The sequence below is a fragment of the Rhineura floridana genome, chromosome 19 (genome assembly GCF_030035675.1).
Source record: "Rhineura floridana isolate rRhiFlo1 chromosome 19, rRhiFlo1.hap2, whole genome shotgun sequence".
Classification (NCBI taxonomy): Eukaryota; Metazoa; Chordata; class Lepidosauria; order Squamata; family Rhineuridae; genus Rhineura; species Rhineura floridana.
Window position 1 is genome coordinate 9,335,911 of NC_084498.1, and position 12,046 is coordinate 9,347,956.

At 42.2% G+C, this 12,046-nt stretch overlaps 1 long non-coding RNA gene across 1 annotated transcript in view; it reads left to right on the forward strand.

Moving 5' to 3' along the window:
- The first annotated feature begins 3,025 nt into the window (after positions 1-3,025).
- LOC133373267 (uncharacterized) overlaps positions 3,026-12,046 on the forward strand; it is a 32,403-nt gene continuing 23,382 nt past the window's right edge. Inside the window, exon 1 of the long non-coding RNA XR_009759636.1 lies at positions 3,026-3,288. This is a non-coding gene — a long non-coding RNA (uncharacterized LOC133373267). The remainder of the gene's footprint in view (positions 3,289-12,046) is intronic.

Consider the following 12,046-nt stretch of genomic DNA (forward strand, 5'->3'; position numbering starts at 1 on the left):
CGGCAGCTCTTGACTGACATGGGGAGGTAGGATACACATCTTTTTAACATATATAAATCTATAAAATTATCAAGGTAATCTAACTGACAGGGATTTGAAGAGATGCGTAGATGGATGGATGGCGGTGGTCTCTGTCAAATTGCTCTCTGATGTTTGTTTGTTTATTTATTTATTATTTGCATGGCCTCTCCCAATTCAAATGTTATGGAGAAATAGAGCTGGGTATCGTCAGCATACTGCTAACACCTCACCCCAAATATCCTGATGACCGCTCCCAAGGGCTTCATATAGATGTTAAACAGCAATGGGGACAAGATGGTACTCTGCAGCACCCCACAGTACAACTGCCAGGGGGCCAAAAGACAGTCACCCAATGCTATTCTCTGAGAATGACCTTGAAGATAAGATCGAAATCACTGTAAAACAGTGCCTCCAATACTCCAATATCCATCTTACCAAGTCGGCCCAGAAGGACACCATGGTCAATGGTATCAAAAGATACTGAGAGATCAAGTAAGAATAACAGGGTTGCACTCCCCCTGTCCTTCTCCCACTAAAGGTCATCCATCAGGGCAACCAAGGCTGATTCAGTCCCATAACTAGGCCTGAACCCAGACTGGGATGGGTCAAGATAATCTGTTTCATCCAAGAGTACTTGCAATTGCTGTGCCACAACCTTCTCAATCACCTTTCCTAAGAAGGGAGTATTTGTGACCAGTCAGTAGTTGTCACAAGCCAATGGGTCCATGGTGGGCTTTTTCAGGGTGGCTGGAACCACTCCCTCCCACAATGATACGTTGACCACACCCTGGATCCACTTGGTCAAACCCCCTTGGCAAGCTTTAATAAGCCAAGAAGGGCAAGGGTCGAGAGCACATGTTGCTGGCCGCTTCATTGCAAGCATCTTGTTTACGTCATCAGGCCGCATCAACTGAAACTGTTCCCAAGATGTTGCAGCAGACATTGCACTGGACACCTTACTGGGGACTACAGTAGATGTGGATGGGGCATCAAGACTGCTACGGAGGCGAGCAACTTTACCCTCGAAGTGCTTTGTAAACAATTTACAATGGGCCTCCGAAGGGTCTAAAACTCCATTTCCTGGAGTTGATGTCAACAGACCCCTGACAATACGGAAAAGCTCCACTGTCCATGTGCATTCATAAAATATTGACATAGAGAGAGATCGGGCTGTAAACCAAAAAGGTCTGCAAACAACATTTTAACAAGTCTTGTCAAATCCACACCATGAGTTGTATGTTTTATTCAGAGCAGACCCACTGACATTAAAGGACCTAAGTTTGTCATGCTCATTATTTTCAAATCCTGGGAACTGTGCTGGGAATTGTAGCTTTGTGAGGGGTAAACTACCATTCCCAGGATTCTTAGTGGGAATTCCTTGCATGACTGTTAAAGTGGTATAAATGTGCTTTAAATATATGGTTTAGATATAACCAAGAACCACAAAAGGCAGAAACAGCCATCAAATAGGAACAGTGATTTTCTAGGGACAAATATTAGAAAACAGGTAAATTCCTAAAGCATGCACAGGGAACCTTTGGCCCTTCAGATATTGCTGAACTACAACTCCCATCAGTCCCAGCAAGCATGGTCAATGCCCAGGGATGAGGGGTAGTTCAGCAATATCAGGGGGGCCAAAGCTTCCCCATCCCTGACCTAAAGAGTTCTCACACAGGGGCGGGCAAAGACTTTCCTCTGCCCTCGCCGGAACTAGACATAAACTATTGTTGGTCTTCATCATCATGTGGGTGGGGTGGTTATTTTATGTTGTTGGGTAATAGCTGTGGATGAACACTTTTAATATATTTGTTTTGTCTTCATGGACTCCTTCTGGCAGTGTGAAGCGATAAAGAAACTGAATAAATTGAATTGAACTTATAGGAGGATAGAATTTCCTTGAACATTTGGAAAACTCTCTTGGTGATAAGAGCAGTTCAGCAATGGAACAATTACTTTAGAGGTGAGCAGAATGTCAAACAGAATCTACTGGGAGATCTCAGGGTGATTCGTAGTAGATAGCAAATATGTGGGGTTTTTTTTACTCCCAATAGTTTAACAATAGCAACAAGGACAATTAATATTTGTCACCTAAATTAAGCACCTGAAATAAAAACACCTAACCAGTAGTGGGTTTTTGTGTAAAAGGAGAATTGTGAGCTCAGTTCAATGCTGGTACAAATCTATACAATCTGAATCTACTGAGACACCCTGTTCTTTAATTCCAGAGATACTTTTTGCACCTGTCCTGGCTGGTAGTTCTTGGGTTTCTAAAAACAAAGTAAAACTAGGGTTGCCAGGTTCAGGGCCTGAGACTGATCCTGTATCTTTAGGAGAAGAGAAAGTCAGCCAAGTGCAGGTGTTCTTGCAACACTGTAATAGGAAAAACCACAAGGTGAAATTCTCCCTTCCCCCTGCACAATTTTTAAAGATACAGAAGACCTCTTGGAGGTTGGGCCTGGCAACCAAGAGGTCTTCTGTATCTTAAAAAAATTAAAAATCTTCAAACAGAGGTGGGACCGCCATCTGCTGGGAATGCTCTAGCTCTGGGTCAGTTAGAGTAGATACAGCATCGTCTAAGGTGATAGGCAGCTGGTCTCTGGGGTCCCCAGCAGAGCAGAAGTGGGCTTTCCTCATCACCTGATCCTTTTAGCTGGAGATTTCAGGGATTGGACCTGGGACTTTCTACGTTGGAAACAAATGCTCTGCCACTGAGGCCTCCATTGTGTACAGCAGCCTTTGCCAACCTAGTACTCTCCAGATGATTTTGGACTGCAGCTGCCACAAGCCTCAGCCAAGCACAACATCTGGAGGGCACCAGGTTGGTGAAGACTGGTGCAGAGAAACAGAATGAAGCAATCAGCCTTAAGAAGTTTAATTCTGGGTTCTTTTATTTCCTTTCTCTCTCTGCCCCCCCTAAAAACTCCTCAGCTATTTTATTTTTCTTATCTGCGCTGCAGCTGAAGAGGATGCAAACAATTAGAGAGAGCTACAAAAATAAAGCCCGCCTATTCTTCTGGAATTAGGAAGAAAGGAAATAATTAGAAAGAGGGCCGGGAAACAAAAGCAAAGTGGAAAATAGGAGAATAAGTTATGAAAACAGGACTGGAAGGGAAGAGGGGAACAAATGCTGGGCATGATCCAGCTGAAGCTGAGTGCTTTTAAGGCCTATTGATTTCAAGGGGGAGGAGAAGAGCCATAGCCTAGTGGTGGAGTACCTCCTTTGCATGCAGTGCAGGAGGTCCCAGATTCAACCTACAGCATCTCCAGGTAGGGTTGGGGTTTCTCATTTTTTAAGTTGTAAGGCCAGTTCTACATCAATTTGTGATTTTTAAAAAATCCTTATGAAAATTCTTCAGCATTTTAGTGTGTGTGTCCTAATAAACACATTCTTATATGCAGCTTTGATTGACTTCTATTGCAATTAGGGTTGCCAGGCTCAGGGCCTGAGACTGATCCTGTATCTTTAGGAGAAGAGAAGGTCAGCCAAGTGCAGGTGTTCTTGCAACCCTCTAATGGGAAAAACCACAAGGTGGGATTCTTATTGGTAGATAAAGGCCCAGACAACCACCAAGCAGAGAAGCTGCAGTCATATAACTGGGAAGGAGGCTAGCAGCTGACAGCCTTTTGCCACCATGGGGAAGGAAGACTAAACATAAGAGAAGAGAGAGACAGAATTCTACGGCTCCGTAGAGGGGAGAATCAGAGAAAAAGTAAACTTTGGGACTGTAAGAATTGATTATATGAAGTGGCTAAACAATATCATTTGAAAGTTCCTGATGACAAGAAAAGGCTGAGACTTCCTGTACGGAAAACAGCCCCACCAGGTCTCCTCTAAAACCCTGAAGCAGATGTGGGGCTGTGAAGCAACCTAGGCTGCTGAAGGCTGTCAAACCCTCTTAAAGGGAAAGTAAACTGTAACATCCTGCTTTAAATGTTTAGTGCAGATGCTGCCTTACTTAGCACCTGGACAGCACAGTGAGCAGACACTAGATATGGAATGATCTGTTGGTTTTGGTTCTCTCAGATTCATTTTTCTAATCTTAAATGCAGTTCTCTGTATTTCTGCAGCAATTTGCAAATTTTGTTTTTAAAAATCCTCATGAAAATTTTCCAGCATTTTAGTGGAAATTTCTCCTAATAAACACATTTTTGTAGGCAGTTTTGACAAATGTGTACATTTTTGCAAGCCATTTCTTGACATATAATGCATTTTTGCATGTTATTTTCACTCATATACTAATTTTCATGCACACTTTCCTCCATATATACATTTTTGTAAATATAGTTTGGTTTGAGGACTGTATCGCAAAATTCAAAAAAGTGTGAATTTTGAAGGATGGCTGTGTTTCAGTTCTCATAGTTTCTGAAAGTGTGAATTTGACAGATTTGGCTTGAAATGTTAATCAAAATTCTCACCCATCCCTAGAGGTCAACTGGTCACTATCTTCCTCACCATGGTGTGATGTACTGTATTTCTATGTAAATTATAGTCATTGATTGTATCTCTACACATAAATTTACATAAGCAAAATTTATGCAAATCTGTGTACTTCTTTGTCCTTTTATTTGGCATTGTGTAGGTTAGGTCTGGGGAGCCTGTGGTCCTCCAAATATTACTCCACCATAGCTCCTGTCATCCCTAACCATTGGCCATGTTGGCTTATGCTAATAGGAGTTGGAGTCTGACAACATCAGTAAGGTCATAGGTTCCCCATCCCTGACATTATGTGGCCACCCTACAAGACATGTATACGACTGCACTGCAAATACATCAAGTTGTTGCATGTGAAAGGAAACATTACTGGTGTTTATGAACATTCTACAGAATTGATGGCTCGTATTTACTGCAAGAAAACCAAACAACCACTTGAACTGGCTCTTCTAATGGTACCATCTGGAAAGTTCAGACTGTCGGCTCTGGCCATACTCAGGAGTAAGCTCTGTCCTCCAGATTTAAAACAGAAGGCAGAATTAGTAACTATGATTCTGGTGGTTCCACCCTCTTCTTGAGCTGGATGGAGTGCAAGAGGTGTTACTTGTGAAGACAACAGTTTGACCCAGTTCTTCTCAGGAAAAGGAAAAAAACATCTGGGTCTAGACTAAGAATGGGCGAGAATTTTGATTCAATTCATATTTCAAGCCGAATCTATTAAACTTGCACTTTCTGAAACAATATGAGAACTGAAACTCAACCAGCCTTTGGAATTCGCACTTATTTGAATTTTGCAATGCAGTTCATCAACCAATGTTTACAAAAATGCATATGTTAGGGGAAAGTGCATAAAAATGAATATATGTGTGAAAATAACAAAAATGCATTATTTTATGAGGAATAATATTTGCTGTTGGTTCAACTTCATGTACTAAACACAAAAGGCTGTGTTTGAGTATGAGCAAGAAAAAGATTAAGGCTGCAATCCAATGTATGTCTACTCAGAAGAAAGCTCCATTGGGTTCAATGGGACTTACTCCCAAGTAAGTGTGTACTGGATTGCAGCTTAAGCAAGCCAGGGGAAGGGCACAGAGAAGGGGGGAAGTGTGTTAAAGCGAAGAGTCCTGCCCCTCTGTGTGGAACTTACACCGTTCTGGATAAAAGCAAAGCAAAACAAAACAAAATTACTAACCACATGTAGAGAAGAGCAAAAGCAGAGGGTTGCATCCCACTTAGGTCTTACTCAGAGTAGGAATTAATGGACTTGTTAAACATTTCAATGGGTCTTCTGTGAGTAGGACTAGCATTTGCTATTACCCAGAGTTAGAACCAAATTTCCTGAATTTTTCTACATGTTGTTTAAAGATATGTGCCTGTATATACTGGAGTGTGTATTATGATGTGACAGTACTCTTCAAGTACTTGAAGTAGGGTTGCCAGGTTCAGGGCCTGAGACTGATCTTGTATCTTTAGGAGAAGAGAAAGTCAGCCAAGTGCAGGTGTTTTTGCAACCCTGTAATGGGAAAAAACACAAGGTGGAATTCTCCCTTCCCCCTGCACAACTTTTAAAGATACAGAAGACCTTTCGGAGGCCGGGCCTGGCAACCAAGAACACCTACACTTGGCTGACTTTCTCTTCTCCTAAAGATACAGGATCAGTCTCAGGCCCTAAACCTGGCAACCCTAACTTGAAGGGTTGTCACACAGAGGAGGGCTGGGATCTTTTCTCAGTCATCCCAGAGTGCAGGACATGGAATAATGGGCTCAAATTACAGGAAGTCAGATTTTGGCTGAACATCAGGAAAAACTTCCTAACAGAGCAGTATGACAATGGAACCAATGACCTAGGGAGGTGGTGGGCTCTCCAGCACTGGAGGCCTTTGAGAGGCAGCTGGAAAGTCACCTGTCGGAGATGCTTTCAGTTAGATTCCTGCATTGAGCAGGGGGTTGGATTTGATGGCCTTGTATTCTATGATTCTTTGATAAGCTACAGTTTAGGGCCTCAGATTATGAGGAGGCCTCTAAATACTAAAATTAAATTACTAAATTTCAAGATGCATGTTGTAGTTCGATTGTTAGTTTTTAGTTGTATACTTGCCTATGTATTGGTTTATATGCAAATATAATACTTTATTACTTCCATTTTCCTTCCATTTTCCTTTCTGTTAGAATTTGGTAACTCTCCGGGCACCATCCTATATGTACCATTGAAGTCATACATCTCATAGGTTAGATTAGGAGTTCCCAAACATTTTGGGGACCAGGGGCCACATTTGCAAATGTAAAGAATTGTCATGGGCACTACAAAGTACTCATTTCACAGGAGAAAAACTGATGGTGCTCAGAACCCCCTCTCCAAGACAGGCAAAACACCAACCCCCCTATAAAATGCTAAACAAAAAAACAGGCCACCCCACAAAAAGCAGGCAACACCCCACCCAAAAACAAAACACTCAATTAAAAAAACTGGGAGAGGCAAGGAGCCTTAATGGGCATCAAAGGGGTTGTCTGAGGGTGCCATGATGCCCATGGGCAGCACTTTGAGGGCCACAGGATTAGATTCATACACAGCAGATGCTGAGATTCCAAATTCCCCACAACAGTTCAACTTACTAGCAGTCTTTTTCTGCACATGTCTGTTTTTTTACAGTTGCCAACAGAAGGCTCCAGGAGGTGAATTACAGAGAAATCCAAAGCTGAAACATCAGAACTGTAAATTATGTATTTGTGGTTGGGAGGAGAATGCTTGCAATGTGGCACCCTGCCCACTCTACTTTTCCTACAACAATTTGCTTTTGTTATCCTTTGGCAAAAGAGACTTTTCTCTCTCTCTCTCTTTCGTGAGCAGCAGAAAAGTTAGTATGCAAAACTAGGTTTTGGAGAAAGGTGGAAGAAAAAGATGACTGGGTGCCGATTTCAACCACTAATCTTCTCTGCAAACTTTACAAAACAACACACCTCCCTCTCTCTTTGTTCATTTCATTAATAAATGTTACATCATTAAAGCTGTGTATAATGTTGCAGGTCAACATAGTGCAAGGGATTAATAGAAACTAAGATTTTTTTTATCCAGATATATTGACAGAAATAGAGATGGGAAGAAAGAGTTGCCATTTTGACTCTGGAGTATCCTAGAGAGTTTGCAGGGTGAAAGCACATTATTGATGTGCAGCCCAGTTTTGTCCATGTATACCTGAAAGTAAATCTCATTTTGTTCAATGGTACTTGTTTCTATATTAGTGCATATAGGATTGAAGTCTTTTTAATTTATACATTGTCACCCATTTATGATTACGATGACACTTAAATCCACCTTTCTTCTGAGAAAATCAGCCTAGTGTACATTATATCCTTACAACGACCCTGTGATTGTGAGCACATTCATAGGTTACATTTTCGTTCATGTAATTTCATGTACACAATGGATGCATTTGTATACAATGCTAAACTACGGTTTAGTGTGACATGAATGAGCCTAGCTTCCTCCCACATAGCTGGGTGGCAGAGTTTGGAAGTTTTTGCTTCTAGTAAACTGTGGTTTGTTTTGTCTGAACCTGATAAACTGTGGTTGGCATAACTAGAGTTAGTTTCAAACAAGCCAACTTTATGTAGCTGGGTTTTTATTAAACTAACCATAGTTAATGTTAACCACAGCTCATGGTTTGGATGAAGCAACAAAGTGTGTTTAAAGCAAAATCTTCCAAACTCTTACTCTCCAGTGAGCAGGAGGAAGGAAAACCATGCAAGTTATGGAGGAGGCTAGGCTCATTCATGAAACATCAAACTATGGATTAGTGTTACATCCAAAACAGCCAATTTGTTTTTATCTGGGATTTTATTTTGTAAATTGACACAAACTTTAATCCTCTATAACATAAAAGATAATTTATTTATTTGCTTACAAGCCATCTTTCTTCTGAACAGTATCCAAATTGACTTAACAAGAATTTAAAATAATAAGATGCAACATTATAGAATAACCAGCAAGCAAAACTATATAAGAGAAACTATGTAAGATAGATAAATGAGAGCATCTATGTTAAACTACTGTTTTTCCATTTTTTATTGTTTTATCATTTCTTGTAAACCATGCTAGGATTTTTTTTTTTTAATAATTTTTATTCAAATTTTTCAAAAGACAAACAAAACAAAATCAAAAAAACATAACAATACATCAACAAAAAATGAAAATAAAATAGTTGACTTCCGATTTGTCGCAGATCAGCTATAAGTATATAATATACATCAAACCTGTCCCTTAATGTTTAAACCATGCTAGGATTGAAGGGCGGTGCAAAAATAAGTAAGGGATGTTAAAAACAATATTGGAAAAGTGAAAATGTCCTTCCATCTTTCCTTCATAATGAGGCCTCTTTCCCAGCACAAAGAAAAGGTCTATTTTGCATGCCCAAAGTTTTGGAGGTTTTGACACAACTTGACATATGATAAACAGATGTGGCAAGCCATAGTATAAAATTCCTTCCTGTCAGGAGGGAAAGCTTCTGCCAGCTTGGAGCAACCCCGTGAAAGCTAGTTTCGCTATAAATTGCACGGTGTAATGATAATTATGCTATGTGTCACTGCCGTATAAAAGGCTTTGCTTAGATAATCAGGCAGCTAACATAAAACCCTCTTTGCAGATGACTTTCCTGCTCTAGGCAAAAAATACATTTTGTGCCCCATCTGCACTATATGTTTAAAGCAGTATGATGCCACTTTAAAACGGTTGTGGCTTCCTTCAAAGACTCCTGGGATCTGTAATTTGTTAAGGGTGCTGAGAGTTGTAAGGAGACCTCCTCACTTAAAAGGACCACACAGAAGGTGATGGGAAAGATGCTCTCTGTCTGAGACCATGGATAGGTGGTGCTAGTCAGAGTAGGCAACAATGGTCAGGGCCAGTACCAGGCATGACTGGGCCTGTGGGCACCAGCCTGCCCTGGGCCCACAGTGCCCACCCACCCATCCCACTTACCTCTCCCATTGTTGTAAATGTCATGCGCTTTGTGTGCACGTGCCTACCATCAACCAAGATGGCAGTGGGAGCATCAGCCCCTTAGGGATGCCCCTGCTGCCATCTTAGTTGCTAGGCATGCACACGCAGTGTACACAACATTCACAGCGATGGAAGAGGTAGGTGGGGCATGCGTGCAGGCTTATTGAAGCCCGTGCCATCTGTATGGGGTGTGTGTGCCAGAGAGCTCCCTCTCCTCAATCTACAGCAGGGTCAGGAGCCTAGGGTTACCAGGTCAGAAGCCTTCCAAACTCTGAGATTTCAGGGGCGGGCCCTAGTGACGTCATGGGTGTTGTGTAAATTTGTACAAATGTTAGCAGAGAACATCAATGGTCTGAAATGCGTGTGTGCCAGTGTGTGCATTTACCCAAGAAAGCAGGCTTTTACCCTGCGTTGAGGTCACTGAGACTTAAGACTTAGTAAAATAAGAAAAGCTACTTTATTTATAGAAATACACAGTAGATAGAAAGGCATACTTATTTCTAACTAGCTAACTAAGTTGGAGGCGCAATGCCCAGACTTGGGAGTTGCCCTCTTGGCTCAGGAGAGAGAGAGCAGAGACAAAAGGTGTCTCCTCTCTCTCAGACAGTCAAAGAAGAGAGGTTAGGGTGAAAGTAGGAGGGGCAGATAAGCTTCCCTAAGATGTATCAGTCTAACAACGGAAGGAAATCAGTCAGAGCAGCACAGGTAAAGGTAATCAGGCCTATCCATCTGGAGGACCCTAACTCTATCACCCTTCTGGAACACAAACAAAAGAAGAAAACAGGAGTTGCTCTTGCCCCACTTCCAACAATGGGGGCGTACCCTAGTTTTGTCATGTCCTAATATACACATTTTTGCACGTAGTTTTCTCTAATATGTTACTAGTATATGCATTTTATGCATGCTGTACCCTAGTGTATGCATTTTTGTATGCATTAGAATAATATAATTGTAGAGTTGGAAGGGGCCTATAAGGCCATTGAGTCCAACCCCTGCTCAGTGCAGGAATCCAACTTAAAACCTACCCAACTGCTGTCCAGATGGCTGTCCAGTTGCCTCTTGAATGCCTCCAGTGTTAGACAGCCCACAACCTCCCTCGGGAATTGGTTTCATTGTTGTACTGCTCTAACAGTTAGGAAGTTTTTCCTGATGTTCAGCTGAAATCTGGCTTCCTGCAACTTGAGCCCATAATTCCGTGTCCTGCACTCTGGGATGATCGAGAAGAGATCCTGGCCCTCCTCTGTGTGGCAATATTTCAAGTACTTGCAGAGTGCTATCATATCTCCCCTCAGACTTCTCTTCCCAAGGCTAAATTTGCCCAACTCTTTCAGTCTCTTCTCAGAGGGTTTTGCTTCTAGTCCCCTGATCATCCTCGTTGCCTTCCTCTGAACCTGTTCCAGTTGCTCTGCATCCTTCTTAAAGTGTGGTGTCCAGAACAGGATGCAGTACTCAAGATGAGGCTGAACCAGTGCTGAATAGAGAGGAACCAATACATCACATGATTTGGAAACTATACTTTTGTGAATGCAGCCTAAAATAGCATTTGCCCTTTTTGCAGCCACATCACACTGTTGGCTCATATTCAGCTTGTGATCAAGAACAATTCCAAGATCCTTCTTGCATGTAGTATTGCTGAGCCAAGTATTCCCCATCTTATAACTGTACATTTGGTTTCTTTTTCCTAGGTGTAGAACTTTGCACTTATCCCTGTTAAATTTCATTCTGTTGTTTTCAGCCCAATGCTCTAGTCTATCAAGATCCCTTGAGTTTTGTTTCTGTCTTCCAAGGTTTAGCTATCCCTCCCAATTTTGTATATCATTACTTGGCCAGAGAACTACAGTGCAAAATTCAGGAAGTGATAATAAGTCAGATTCACCTTTAAATGTGAGCTGAACCAAACTTTTCCCCCATTGCTGTGTAGCCAATAGCAGATCTATCCTCTATCAATGTGTCTAATACTTTATGGAGAGCCATCTGTGGCTGGCACCACATCTTGTGGTAATGAATTCTATAAATTAATTATTATGGAATTCTATGCCCAAGGAAAGACCTGCTCCCTTGGCTAAAAGAGATGTGGCAGCCTGTATGTGCAGGATATCACCATGGTCACTGGACCACACATGGAAGGTTCTGGATCAGTAGGGCATTGGGAGACAGTGTGGCAGTCTCCTAAAGAGGGCGCTCTGGAGCAACCAGGGGGAAAGCGACAAAACAGCAAAGGTGTCAGTTATGAAAAAGATCTTCCTTGCCAGGCAGAGCAATCCAAATGATGGGAAGCCAGCAGAGGTGGGAGGCAGTAGAGAAGGAGGGGGTGGAAAGCTCTGTGGCATCCACTTGCCACCCAGAAGCTGTGCACAGGAGCCAGACTGGAAGAGCCAGCTCCCACAAACAGGCCTACTGGGGAGTAAGCAGTCCCTGTAGTCCACCATTGTAATTTTTTTACTGCACCGGCCTATTAGCCGGCAGAATTTTTGTATGGATCGGGACCCAGGGGAGCACTCCAATGGGGACTTGGAAGTCATGTAAATTGCCCTTGCACATCTCCTCCCCCCCCCCATGTCCCTGGAACACTCCATTTTGGGGACTTCTGCCAGCTCTCA